This window comes from Sinohyriopsis cumingii, unplaced genomic scaffold (genome assembly GCF_028554795.1).
Source record: "Sinohyriopsis cumingii isolate HCF-2022 unplaced genomic scaffold, ASM2855479v2 utg002479l, whole genome shotgun sequence".
Lineage (NCBI taxonomy): Eukaryota > Metazoa > Mollusca > Bivalvia > Unionida > Unionidae > Sinohyriopsis > Sinohyriopsis cumingii.
This window is the reverse complement of record NW_028316224.1, coordinates 277,501-292,500: the sequence shown is the minus strand read 5'-3', so window position 1 is coordinate 292,500 and position 15,000 is coordinate 277,501. Positions and strand designations below refer to the sequence as shown.

At 33.8% G+C, this 15,000-nt stretch overlaps 6 non-coding genes across 6 annotated transcripts; all 6 read right to left on the bottom strand.

The window, feature by feature from the left end:
- Positions 1-1,511: 1,511 nt before the first annotated feature.
- Positions 1,512-1,630, bottom strand: LOC149770412 (5S ribosomal RNA). Its single transcript, XR_016418508.1, has one exon. It is a non-coding gene; the product is annotated as a 5S ribosomal RNA (ribosomal RNA).
- A 903-nt stretch (positions 1,631-2,533) lies between these two features.
- LOC149770411 (5S ribosomal RNA) lies at positions 2,534-2,652 on the bottom strand. Its single transcript, XR_016418685.1, has one exon. It is a non-coding gene; the product is annotated as a 5S ribosomal RNA (ribosomal RNA).
- A 3,518-nt stretch (positions 2,653-6,170) lies between these two features.
- On the bottom strand, positions 6,171-6,289 carry LOC149770410 (5S ribosomal RNA). Its single transcript, XR_016418507.1, has one exon. It is a non-coding gene; the product is annotated as a 5S ribosomal RNA (ribosomal RNA).
- Positions 6,290-7,189: 900 nt separating this feature from the next.
- Positions 7,190-7,308, bottom strand: LOC149770409 (5S ribosomal RNA). Its single transcript, XR_016418890.1, has one exon. It is a non-coding gene; the product is annotated as a 5S ribosomal RNA (ribosomal RNA).
- Positions 7,309-10,787: 3,479 nt separating this feature from the next.
- On the bottom strand, positions 10,788-10,906 carry LOC149770408 (5S ribosomal RNA). Its single transcript, XR_016418506.1, has one exon. It is a non-coding gene; the product is annotated as a 5S ribosomal RNA (ribosomal RNA).
- Positions 10,907-11,806: 900 nt separating this feature from the next.
- Positions 11,807-11,925, bottom strand: LOC149770407 (5S ribosomal RNA). The gene has a single exon (XR_016418825.1). It is a non-coding gene; the product is annotated as a 5S ribosomal RNA (ribosomal RNA).
- Between the last annotated feature and the right edge of the window lie 3,075 nt (positions 11,926-15,000).

Genomic DNA, 15,000 nt, shown 5'->3' with positions numbered 1-15,000 from the left:
TAAAATTACACAGAAGTACAATTAATGTTAATAGCTGATAAAGTTATGCGAACTTTGTTGCATACTCTCTCTCTCTCTCTCTCTCTCGTGTGTCAGTATGATAAAGCAAGAAGATAAAGGAAGAACAGTAAAGAACATATATAAAAAGGTTTATTGAAACAGCGTCTCATCATGGTGTGGGCACCACGATGCATAGGGATAAATAAAAAAGCGAGTATTCCATTACTTTTCACTTCATTTGATATGCATCCATATGACACAGAATGCTCTCGGTGAGTACAGGGAATCAGATAAACGTCACTGTGCGGGACTAGGTATAAAACATTTATTGTAGTTTTAATTGTAAATTTTTCGGGCATTTAAGTAGAAATTAAATGATTTCAGTTCTAGTGAGAACAACATTTCGACTGTAAAACATAATTTGTTGTCTTGATGCGTTTTCAAGACTCTTGGGCTGATTAGTCACACATCTCTTCAACGTTTCCGATGTACAAATGTTTGTGTGCAGTATAATATTAGTAACTAAAGTGTATACTGATTCAAAGTTCTAATCCAAAAGAAGCAAAACTGGCCTCAGATACTCATATTTGTCACTCATCCATTTTCTGACCCAGATAAGGGGAGAATTCCATGTTGAAATTGACTTAAAATGCAGATTCAGGACATTATTGTTGTTGTTATTATTATTATTATTATTCCTCTTTCTGTCCTATCATTTGGTTAAAATAAGCGACACCGGCCTATAAGCTAACTTTAAAAATAGGGTCTTATCAGATTTGCAAAGGATCTCTTCTTGCAACTTGTAGAAGTTAACGTTGTGGAAATACAGAAAGTGGAAGCATGGAATATCTATCTAAACTTACTGTAATCAAAACAGAATTTTATAACCCAATTTATTTAGCCAATGGCCCATATTTACAGTATTCGCTACAGGATGCCAATTTTCCCACTGGCAGACTGAGGCCCTGCTGTAAAAGAAATCAATCAATCAATAAATTAATATAAAAAATTCTCACAATTCATACATTCCATATTTATCAATCAATTAGTGAATAAGAAATACCACAAATAAGTACCCAAAATGAAAGACATTGATCGCATATTTTGCAACTCTGCGCTAGAGACTACACCAGGAATATATGAGAAGAAACTTGAAGGAAGTATTTCGACGTGAAAGGAGGCAGCTTGTTGTGGTAGTAAAAGTAGAGGAAACTGGATAAATTGAACCGAATTTGTTAATAAGAAATACTGGTCATCTATGATCGCATATTCCAGTAGTAAGGATCGAAACCAAGAGCAGAGAAGTGCAAAGCAACATTTGCTATATTCAGGTCCTATACTTGATTTTTTTAGGATCCGAATTATTGAAGAAAGTTAAGGAAAAAGAGAAAATGAAAGTCGAGAAATTGCTCTATTTATTATTTATATTGAAAAAGTAAATTTAGTTACAATAAAAGAAAGAAAGAAAAACTTCAACTGTTTTTAGTTATAAAAGAAAAAAAAAAAATTAGAGTCTACAGCACCCGGTATTCCCAGGCGGTCACCCATCCAAGTACTAACCGGGCCCGACGTTGCTTAACTTCGGTGATCGGACGAGAACCGGTGCTTTCAACGTGGTATGGCCGTAGACACAAGTGTGTGTAAATTTAAGACTTATATTCGCTTCTCTCTTCACCGTTTCCGATGTACAGACGTTTACGTTTATGTGCCGTGTAAAATTAGTAATTAAAGTGTACTTATTAAAACTTATATAGATAAACTGCCTTCATACATTATTCAAATTTGTAATTCAGGCATTTTCGGACTCGGACATTAGTTGCTTAACCGGGGGTTTACACCTTCAAATGGACTTAAATAACAATGCATTTAAACGAAGATTCAGTTCATTTTTGTTGTTTTTGGGCATTATTATTATTATTATTATTATTTATCTTGTATCAACTGACTAATTCAATAGGTAAATAATCGACATCAGCCTATGAGCTACCTTTAAAGACGGACTCGAATCTGATTTGAAACGGATATCGTCTTGCAGCTCGGAAACGTTAAAGTTGTGGAAACACAGAAAGTGCAAGGAAGTGGAAGCAGGGAACATCCATCCAAACTTACTGTAATCAAAACAGAGATTTATACACCAGTTTATTTTCTCAATGGCCCATATTCGAAGTATTCGCTAAGGGATGCCAAGTTTCACACTGATAGACTGGTGCCCTGCTAAAAACAGGTAAATAAATTAAAATAATTAAAAATAATACATTCCAAATATATCTATCAATTATTGAATAAGAAATACCACAGACAAGTATCCAAAATGAAAGACATCGATTGCATACGTTGCAATTATTCGCTATAGGCTGAATCCGGAATATCAGAAGAAATTTGGAGGATCTGGACGGCATACGAGGCAGCCCATTTCGATCCTGGAGGTAGAGGAAACTGAAAAATTTGCACCAGATTTGTGAACAAGAAATATTGGCCATATATGATCGCATATCCTCACAGTGAGGATGGAACCAAAAAAAAATTTAAAAAATGCCTACAGCACCCGGTATTCCCAGGCGGTCACCCATCCAAGTACTAACCGGGCCCGACGTTGCTTAACTTCGGTGATCGGACGAGAACCGGTGTTTTCAACGTGGTATGGCCGTAGACATTTGTATGTACAAATTTAAGACTAATATAGGTTGTCTCTTCGTCGTTACAAAGATATATTACACACACACGCACACACACACACACACACACACACACACATATATATATATATTAGAGACAGGGGAGAGCTCTGCTTACGACAATACATCCCTTCAGTTTCAATCTGTAAAGAAGCAAGAGCTTATTTGATCGCCGATGTCACTGACATGTAGGTTGCCATATTTGTGCAGTCATTTGAATAGTAATACAATGGCGAGTTCCGTGTCAAATTTCATCAAGGTTGTCGTTTTCTTTCGTCAGTCAGCTTCATTAACGACAAATGATGTTATACTCGGAATTATTTCTGAGAAAATAAATCGTATTTCTCTCGATTTCATGCAGGTATATCTCGATGAAAGGTCGGTCAAGTTTGCATGGCAGGCTAGTAAGCACAGGGGCTCGCATCGTTGCTCACAATTGAACTGACAGTCATACATTTTATACTATATGTACGACTGATAGTTTCATTGTAAGCAATGATACGAGCCCCCTGTGGCTAGTAAGCAGCCTATGCCGATACCGCATGGTGTCGGCGATTTCCAACGTTTTGATAAGCAAAACAAATATGTCCATACACCCCAATACTAATGTCCAAATATCAAAAATCGCTATTTTGGGACTATTATGAATTCATTCAAGGACATTCTAAATTACATCATCGCCACACGTCAAGATTGTTATTACATCAGCACATTCAAAATTGGACTTCATTCAGAAAACCACTGGCATTCATTTGGAGCACTACCTTTTTGGACTTGTCATATAACTTTTCATGCACTATTTGTGATTTCATTTATAATGCTGAAAAGTATTTAAATTTTCACTTTGTATTCTTTATAAAAATAAATTAAGTCGGTTGGTTTAGATTGGCTAAGATAGCATTAAGGTGTTTTTGTTTATATGAGCCAATATCACATTATTCTTTTCTTGGTTTAGATGGGCTAAGTTCACATTATGGTACATTGGTTTAGATGGGCTAAGTTCACATTAAGGTGTTTGGCTAAGTTTCCATTAAGATATTTGGTTTAGATTGGCTAAGTTTGCATTAAAGTGTATTGGCTTATATTGGCAAATTTCACATAGGAATTTGATTTAGATGGCCTAAGTTCACATTATGGTGTTCTGGCAAAAGACTGCTTGGTTTTGTTAGGCAATGAGGGTAGTCTTGCTCAAGGGTACAATAGGGCAACCAGCTTGATAGAAATCTATCATGTTAACCATTGGACTGATGTACATTTTATCAGTGTAATTTAGAGTCTGTTTAAACCATTCCGAATCCCCATCTCTCTCTCTCTCTCTCTCACATATATATATATATATATATATATATATATATATATATATATATATATATATATATATATATATATATATATATATATATATATATATATATATATATGAAAGAAATAATATTTTCAATCTTTCTGCACTGTACTGATTTTCTGGTTGAATACTAAAAGTAAGTTTAAATATATATAAGGAGTTTGCAAATTTTATAAAAGTCAGCTTGCCTAGCAAGTAGTAGGTCAATATGATACAATGTAGAATTTAAGAAAATGTCATTATATGTATTGAAACGTTTGTTTCCTTTGTATCTGTTGATATCTAAAATCCATATCCCAATAATTAAAATTATCCAAGACTATATGTAAATAATACACGTATGTATGTATGTATGTACACACACAAACGTATATATATATATATATATTTATATATATATATATATATATATATATATATATATATATATATATATATATATATATATATATATATATATATATATATCACAAAAGACACACACATATCTTAAAACACCCTCAGCCACCCAGGATATATATATGATCCGTTTTTACGAGATAAACTTATTAATTCAGTATGGTATAATTATCGAATAAGATCAGTAGAGTTTTTGCCCTTGTTTGCAATCGTTATAGGATAACGCGTTAAAAATAAAATTACACAGAAGTACAATTAATGTTAATAGCTGATAAAGTTATGCGAACTTTGTTGCATACTCTCTCTCTCTCTCTCTCTCTCTCTCTCGTGTATCAGTATGATAAAGCAAGAAGAAAAAGGAAGAACAGTAAAGAACATATATAAAAAGGTTTATTGAAACAGCGTCTCATCATGGTGTGGGCACCACGATGCATAGGGATAAATAAAAAAGCGAGTATTCCATTACTTTTCACTTCATTTGATATGCATCCATATGACACAGAATGCTCTCGGTGAGTACAGGGAATCAGATAAACGTCACTGTGCGGGACTAGGTATAAAACATTTATTGTAGTTTTAATTGTAAATTTTTCGGGCATTTAAGTAGAAATTAAATGATTTCAGTTCTAGTGAGAACAACATTTCGACTGTAAAACATAATTTGTTGTCTTGATGCGTTTTCAAGACTCTTGGGCTGATTAGTCACACATCTCTTCAACGTTTCCGATGTACAAATGTTTGTGTGCAGTATAATATTAGTAACTAAAGTGTATACTGATTCAAAGTTCTAATCCAAAAGAAGCAAAACTGGCCTCAGATACTCATATTTGTCACTCATCCATTTTCTGACCCAGATAAGGGGAGAATTCCATGTTGAAATTGACTTAAAATGCAGATTCAGGACATTATTGTTGTTGTTATTATTATTATTATTATTCCTCTTTCTGTCCTATCATTTGGTTAAAATAAGCGACACCGGCCTATAAGCTAACTTTAAAAATAGGGTCTTATCAGATTTGCAAAGGATCTCTTCTTGCAACTTGTAGAAGTTAACGTTGTGGAAATACAGAAAGTGGAAGCATGGAATATCTATCTAAACTTACTGTAATCAAAACAGAATTTTATAACCCAATTTATTTAGCCAATGGCCCATATTTACAGTATTCGCTACAGGATGCCAATTTTCCCACTGGCAGACTGAGGCCCTGCTGTAAAAGAAATCAATCAATCAATAAATTAATATAAAAAATTCTCACAATTCATACATTCCATATTTATCAATCAATTAGTGAATAAGAAATACCACAAATAAGTACCCAAAATGAAAGACATTGATCGCATATTTTGCAACTCTGCGCTAGAGACTACACCAGGAATATATGAGAAGAAACTTGAAGGAAGTATTTCGACGTGAAAGGAGGCAGCTTGTTGTGGTAGTAAAAGTAGAGGAAACTGGATAAATTGAACCGAATTTGTTAATAAGAAATACTGGTCATCTATGATCGCATATTCCAGTAGTAAGGATCGAAACCAAGAGCAGAGAAGTGCAAAGCAACATTTGCTATATTCAGGTCCTATACTTGATTTTTTTAGGATCCGAATTATTGAAGAAAGTTAAGGAAAAAGAGAAAATGAAAGTCGAGAAATTGCTCTATTTATTATTTATATTGAATAAAGTAAATTTAGTTACAATAAAAGAAAGAAAGAAAAACTTCAACTGTTTTTAGTTATAAAAGAAAAAAAAAAATTAGAGTCTACAGCACCCGGTATTCCCAGGCGGTCACCCATCCAAGTACTAACCGGGCCCGACGTTGCTTAACTTCGGTGATCGGACGAGAACCGGTGCTTTCAACGTGGTATGGCCGTAGACACAAGTGTGTGTAAATTTAAGACTTATATTCGCTTCTCTCTTCACCGTTTCCGATGTACAGACGTTTACGTTTATGTGCCGTGTAAAATTAGTAATTAAAGTGTACTTATTAAAACTTATATAGATAAACTGCCTTCATACATTATTCAAATTTGTAATTCAGGCATTTTCGGACTCGGACATTAGTTGCTTAACCGGAGGTTTACACCTTCAAATGGACTTAAATAACAATGCATTTAAACGAAGATTCAGTTCATTTTTGTTGTTTTTGGGCATTATTATTATTATTATTATTTATCTTGTATCAACTGACTAATTCAATAGGTAAATAATCGACATCAGCCTATGAGCTACCTTTAAAGACGGACTCGAATCTGATTTGAAACGGATATCGTCTTGCAGCTCGGAAACGTTAAAGTTGTGGAAACACAGAAAGTGCAAGGAAGTGGAAGCAGGGAACATCCATCCAAACTTACTGTAATCAAAACAGAGATTTATACACCAGTTTATTTTCTCAATGGCCCATATTCGAAGTATTCGCTAAGGGATGCCAAGTTTCACACTGATAGACTGGTGCCCTGCTAAAAACAGGTAAATAAATTAAAATAATTAAAAATAATACATTCCAAATATATCTATCAATTATTGAATAAGAAATACCACAGACAAGTATCCAAAATGAAAGACATCGATTGCATACGTTGCAATTATTCGCTATAGGCTGAATCCGGAATATCAGAAGAAATTTGGAGGATCTGGACGGCATACGAGGCAGCCCATTTCGATCCTGGAGGTAGAGGAAACTGAAAAATTTGCACCAGATTTGTGAACAAGAAATATTGGCCATATATGATCGCATATCCTCACAGTGAGGATGGAACCAAAAAAAAATTTAAAAAATGCCTACAGCACCCGGTATTCCCAGGCGGTCACCCATCCAAGTACTAACCGGGCCCGACGTTGCTTACCTTCGGTGATCGGACGAGAACCGGTGTTTTCAACGTGGTATGGCCGTAGATATTTGTATGTACAAATTTAAGACTAATATAGGTTGTCTCTTCGTCGTTACAAAGATATATTACACACACACGCACACACACACACACACACACACACACACACACACATATATATATATATATATTAGAGACAGGGGAGAGCTCTGCTTACGACAATACATCCCTTCAGTTTCAATCTGTAAAGAAGCAAGAGCTTATTTGATCGCCGATGTCACTGACATGTAGGTTGCCATATTTGTGCAGTCATTTGAATAGTAATACAATGGCGAGTTCCGTGTCAAATTTCATCAAGGTTGTCGTTTTCTTTCGTCAGTCAGCTTCATTAACGACAAATGATGTTATACTCGGAATTATTTCTGAGAAAATAAATCGTATTTCTCTCGATTTCATGCAGGTATATCTCGATGAAAGGTCGGTCAAGTTTGCATGGCAGGCTAGTAAGCACAGGGGCTCGCATCGTTGCTCACAATTGAACTGACAGTCATACATTTTATACTATATGTACGACTGATAGTTTCATTGTAAGCAATGATACGAGCCCCCTGTGGCTAGTAAGCAGCCTATGCCGATACCGCATGGTGTCGGCGATTTCCAACGTTTTGATAAGCAAAACAAATATGTCCATACACCCCAATACTAATGTCCAAATATCAAAAATCGCTATTTTGGGACTATTATGAATTCATTCAAGGACATTCTAAATTACATCATCGCCACACGTCAAGATTGTTATTACATCAGCACATTCAAAATTGGACTTCATTCAGAAAACCACTGGCATTCATTTGGAACACTACTCTTTTGGACTTGTCATATAACTTTTCATGGACTATTTGTGATTTCATTTATAATGCTGAAAAGTATTTAAATTTTCACTTTGTATTCTTTATAAAAATAAATTAAGTCGGTTGGTTTAGATTGGCTAAGATAGCATTAAGGTGTTTTTGTTTATATGAGCCAATATCACATTATTCTTTTCTTGGTTTAGATGGGCTAAGTTCACATTATGGTACATTGGTTTAGATGGGCTAAGTTCACATTAAGGTGTTTGGCTAAGTTTCCATTAAGATATTTGGTTTAGATTGGCTAAGTTTGCATTAAAGTGTATTGGCTTATATTGGCAAATTTCACATAGGAATTTGATTTAGATGGCCTAAGTTCACATTATGGTGTTCTGGCAAAAGACTGCTTGGTTTTGTTAGGCAATGAGGGTAGTCTTGCTCAAGGGTACAATAGGGCAACCAGCTTGATAGAAATCTATCATGTTAACCATTGGACTGATGTACATTTTATCAGTGTAATTTAGAGTCTGTTTAAACCATTCCGATTCCCCCATCTCTCTCTCTCTCTCACATATATATATATATATATATATATATATATATATATATATATATATATATATATATATGAAAGAAATAATATTTTCAATCTTTCTGCACTGTACTGATTTTCTGGTTGAATACTAAAAGTAAGTTTAAATATATATAAGGAGTTTGCAACTTTTATAAAAGTCAGCTTGCCTAGCAAGTAGTAGGTCAATATGATACAATGTAGAATTTAAGAAAATGTCATTATATGTATTGAAACGTTTGTTTCCTTTGTATCTGTTGATATCTAAAATCCATATCCCAATAATTAAAATTATCCAAGACTATATGTAAATAATACACGTATGTATGTATGTATGTACACACACAAACGTATATATATATATATATATATATATATATATATATATATATATATATATATATATATATATATATATATATATATATATATATATATATCACAAAAGACACACACATATCTTAAAACACCCTCAGCCACCCAGGATATATATATGATCCGTTTTTACGAGATAAACTTATTAATTCAGTATGGTATAATTATCGAGTAAGATCAGTAGAGTTTTTGCCCTTGTTTGCAATCGTTATAGGATAACGCGTTAAAAATAAAATTACACAGAAGTACAATTAATGTTAATAGCTGATAAAGTTATGCGAACTTTGTTGCATACTCTCTCTCTCTCTCTCTCTCTCTCTCTCTCTCGTGTGTCAGTATGATAAAGCAAGAAGAAAAAGGAAGAACAGTAAAGAACATATATAAAAAGGTTTATTGAAACAGCGTCTCATCATGGTGTGGGCACCACGATGCATAGGGATAAATAAAAAAGCGAGTATTCCATTACTTTTCACTTCATTTGATATGCATCCATATGACACAGAATGCTCTCGGTGAGTACAGGGAATCAGATAAACGTCACTGTGCGGGACTAGGTATAAAACATTTATTGTAGTTTTAATTGTAAATTTTTCGGGCATTTAAGTAGAAATTAAATGATTTCAGTTCTAGTGAGAACAACATTTCGACTGTAAAACATAATTTGTTGTCTTGATGCGTTTTCAAGACTCTTGGGCTGATTAGTCACACATCTCTTCAACGTTTCCGATGTACAAATGTTTGTGTGCAGTATAATATTAGTAACTAAAGTGTATACTGATTCAAAGTTCTAATCCAAAAGAAGCAAAACTGGCCTCAGATACTCATATTTGTCACTCATCCATTTTCTGACCCAGATAAGGGGAGAATTCCATGTTGAAATTGACTTAAAATGCAGATTCAGGACATTTTTGTTGTTGTTATTATTATTATTATTATTCCTCTTTCTGTCCTATCATTTGGTTAAAATAAGCGACACCGGCCTATAAGCTAACTTTAAAAATAGGGTCTTATCAGATGTGCAAAGGATCTCTTCTTGCAACTTGTAGAAGTTAACGTTGTGGAAATACAGAAAGTGGAAGCATGGAATATCTATCTAAACTTACTGTAATCAAAACAGAATTTTATAACCCAATTTATTTAGCCAATGGCCCATATTTACAGTATTCGCTACAGGATGCCAATTTTCCCACTGGCAGACTGAGGCCCTGCTGTAAAAGAAATCAATCAATCAATAAATTAATATAAAAAATTCTCACAATTCATACATTCCATATTTATCAATCAATTAGTGAATAAGAAATACCACAAATAAGTACCCAAAATGAAAGACATTGATCGCATATTTTGCAACTCTGCGCTAGAGACTACACCAGGAATATATGAGAAGAAACTTGAAGGAAGTATTTCGACGTGAAAGGAGGCAGCTTGTTGTGGTAGTAAAAGTAGAGGAAACTGGATAAATTGAACCGAATTTGTTAATAAGAAATACTGGTCATCTATGATCGCATATTCCAGTAGTAAGGATCGAAACCAAGAGCAGAGAAGTGCAAAGCAACATTTGCTATATTCAGGTCCTATACTTGATTTTTTTAGGATCCGAATTATTGAAGAAAGTTAAGGAAAAAGAGAAAATGAAAGTCGAGAAATTGCTCTATTTATTATTTATATTGAATAAAGTAAATTTAGTTACAATAAAAGAAAGAAAGAAAAACTTCAACTGTTTTTAGTTATAAAAGAAAAAAAAAAATTAGAGTCTACAGCACCCGGTATTCCCAGGCGGTCACCCATCCAAGTACTAACCGGGCCCGACGTTGCTTAACTTCGGTGATCGGACGAGAACCGGTGCTTTCAACGTGGTATGGCCGTAGACACAAGTGTGTGTAAATTTAAGACTTATATTCGCTTCTCTCTTCACCGTTTCCGATGTACAGACGTTTACGTTTATGTGCCGTGTAAAATTAGTAATTAAAGTGTACTTATTAAAACTTATATAGATAAACTGCCTTCATACATTATTCAAATTTGTAATTCAGGCATTTTCGGACTCGGACATTAGTTGCTTAACCGGAGGTTTACACCTTCAAATGGACTTAAATAACAATGCATTTAAACGAAGATTCAGTTCATTTTTGTTGTTTTTGGGCATTATTATTATTATTATTATTTATCTTGTATCAACTGACTAATTCAATAGGTAAATAATCGACATCAGCCTATGAGCTACCTTTAAAGACGGACTCGAATCTGATTTGAAACGGATATCGTCTTGCAGCTCGGAAACGTTAAAGTTGTGGAAACACAGAAAGTGCAAGGAAGTGGAAGCAGGGAACATCCATCCAAACTTACTGTAATCAAAACAGAGATTTATACACCAATTTATTTTGTCAATGGCCCATATTCGAAGTATTCGCTAAGGGATGCCAAGTTTCACACTGATAGACTGGTGCCCTGCTAAAAACAGGTAAATAAATTAAAATAATTAAAAATAATACATTCCAAATATATCTATCAATTATTGAATAAGAAATACCACAGACAAGTATCCAAAATGAAAGACATCGATTGCATACGTTGCAATTATTCGCTATAGGCTGAATCCGGAATATCAGAAGAAATTTGGAGGATCTGGACGGCATACGAGGCGGCCCATTTCGATCCTGGAGGTAGAGGAAACTGAAAAATTTGCACCAGATTTGTGAACAAGAAATATTGGCCATATATGATCGCATATCCTCACAGTGAGGATGGAACCAAAAAAAAATTTAAAAAATGCCTACAGCACCCGGTATTCCCAGGCGGTCACCCATCCAAGTACTAACCGGGCCCGACCTTGCTTAACTTCGGTGATCGGACGAGAACCGGTGTTTTCAACGTGGTATGGCCGTAGACATTTGTATGTACAAATTTAAGACTAATATAGGTTGTCTCTTCGTCGTTACAAAGATATATTACACACACACGCACACACACACACACACACACACACACACATATATATATATATCTATATATATATATATATATATATATATATATATATATATATATATATATATATATATATATATATATATATATATATATATATATATATATATATAGAGACAGGGGAGAGCTCTGCTTACGACAATACATCCCTTCAGTTTCAATCTGTAAAGAAGCAAGAGCTTATTTGATCGCCGATGTCACTGACATGTAGGTTGCCATATTTGTGCAGTCATTTGAATAGTAATACAATGGCGAGTTCCGTGTCAAATTTCATCAAGGTTGTCGTTTTCTTTCGTCAGTCAGCTTCATTAACGACAAATGATGTTATACTCGGAATTATTTCTGAGAAAATAAATCGTATTTCTCTCGATTTCATGCAGGTATATCTCGATGAAAGGTCGGTCAAGTTTGCATGGCAGGCTAGTAAGCACAGGGGCTCGCATCGTTGCTCACAATTGAACTGACAGTCATACATTTTATACTATATGTACGACTGATAGTTTCATTGTAAGCAATGATACGAGCCCCCTGTGGCTAGTAAGCAGGGTATGCCGATACCGCATGGTGTCGGCGATTTCCAACGTTTTGATAAGCAAAACAAATATGTCCATACACCCCAATACTAATGTCCAAATATCAAAAATCGCTATTTTGGGACTATTATGAATTCATTCAAGGACATTCTAAATTACATCATCGCCACACGTCAAGATTGTTATTACATCAGCACATTCAAAATTGGACTTCATTCAGAAAACCACTGGCATTCATTTGGAACACTACCCTTTTGGACTTGTCATATAACTTTTATGGACTATTTGTGATTTCATTTATAATGCTGAAAAGTATTTAAATTTTCACTTTGTATTCTTTATAAAAATAAATTAAGTCGGTTGGTTTAGATTGGCTAAGATAGCATTAAGGTGTTTTTGTTTATATGAGCCAATATCACATTATTCTTTTCTTGGTTTAGATGGGCTAAGTTCACATTATGGTACATTGGTTTAGATGGGCTAAGTTCACATTAAGGTGTTTGGCTAAGTTTCCATTAAGATATTTGGTTTAGATTGGCTAAGTTTGCATTAAAGTGTATTGGCTTATATTGGCAAATTTCACATAGGAATTTGATTTAGATGGCCTAAGTTCACGTTATGGTGTTCTGGCAAAAGACTGCTTGGTTTTATTAGGCAATGAGGGTAGTCTTGCTCAAGGGTACAATAGGGCAACCAGCTTGATAGAAATCTATCATGTTAACCATTGGACTGATGTACATTTTATCAGTGTAATTTAGAGTCTGTTTAAACCATTCCGAATCCCCCCATCTCTCTCTCTCTCTCTCTCATATATATATATATATATATATATATATATATATATATATATATATATATATATATATATATATATATATATGAAAGAAATAATATTTTCAATCTTTCTGCACTGTACTGATTTTCTGGTTGAATACTAAAAGTAAGTTTAAATGTATATAAGGAGTTTGCAAATTTTATAAAAGTCAGCTTGCCTAGCAAGTAGTAGGTCAATATGATACAATGTAGAATTTAAGAAAATGTCATTATATGTATTGAAACGTTTGTTTCCTTTGTATCTGTTGATATCTAAAATCCATATCCCAATAATTAAAATTATCCAAGACTATATGTAAATAATACACGTATGTATGTATGTATGTACACACACAAACGTATATATATATATATATATATATATATATATATATATATATATATATATATATATATCACAAAAGACACACACATATCTTAAAACACCCTCAGCCACCCAGGATATATATATGATCCGTTTTTACGAGATAAACTTATTAATTCAGTATGGTATAATTATCGAGTAAGATCAGTAGAGTTTTTGCCCTTGTTTGCAATCGTTATAGGATAACGCGTTAAAAATAAAATTACACAGAAGTACAATTAATGTTAATAGCTGATAAAGTTATGCGAACTTTGTTGCATACTCTCTCTCTCTCTCTCTCTCTCTCTCGTGTGTCAGTATGATAAAGCAAGAAGAAAAAGGAAGAACAGTAAAGAACATATATAAAAAGGTTTATTGAAACAGCGTCTCATCATGGTGTGGGCACCACGATGCATAGGGATAAATAAAAAAGCGAGTATTCCATTACTTTTCACTTCATTTGATATGCATCCATATGACACGGAATGCTCTCGGTGAGTACAGGGAATCAGATAAACGTCACTGTGCGGGACTAGGTATAAAACATTTATTGTAGTTTTAATTGTAAATTTTTCGGGCATTTAAGTAGAAATTAAATGATTTCAGTTCTAGTGAGAACAACATTTCGACTGTAAAACATAATTTGTTGTCTTGATGCGTTTTCAAGACTCTTGGGCTGATTAGTCACACATCTCTTCAACGTTTCCGATGTACAAATGTTTGTGTGCAGTATAATATTAGTAACTAAAGTGTATACTGATTCAAAGTTCTAATCCAAAAGAAGCAAAACTGGCCTCAGATACTCATATTTGTCACTCATCCATTTTCTGACCCACATAAGGGGAGAATTCCATGTTGAAATTGACTTAAAATGCAGATTCAGGACATTATTGTTGTTGTTATTATTATTATTATTATTCCTCTTTCTGTCCTATCATTTGGTTAAAATAAGCGACACCGGCCTATAAGCTAACTTTAAAAATAGGGTCTTATCAGATTTGCAAAGGATCTCTTCTTGCAACTTGTAGAAGTTAACGTTGTGGAAATACAGAAAGTGGAAGCATGGAATATCTATCTAAACTTACTGTAATCAAAACAGAATTTTATAACCCAATTTATTTAGCCAATGGCCCATATTTACAGTATTCGCTACAGGATGCCAATTTTCCCACTGGCAGACTGAGGCCCTGCTGTAAAAGAAATCAATCAATCAATAAATTAATATAAAAAATTCTCACAATTCATACATTCCATATTTATCAATCA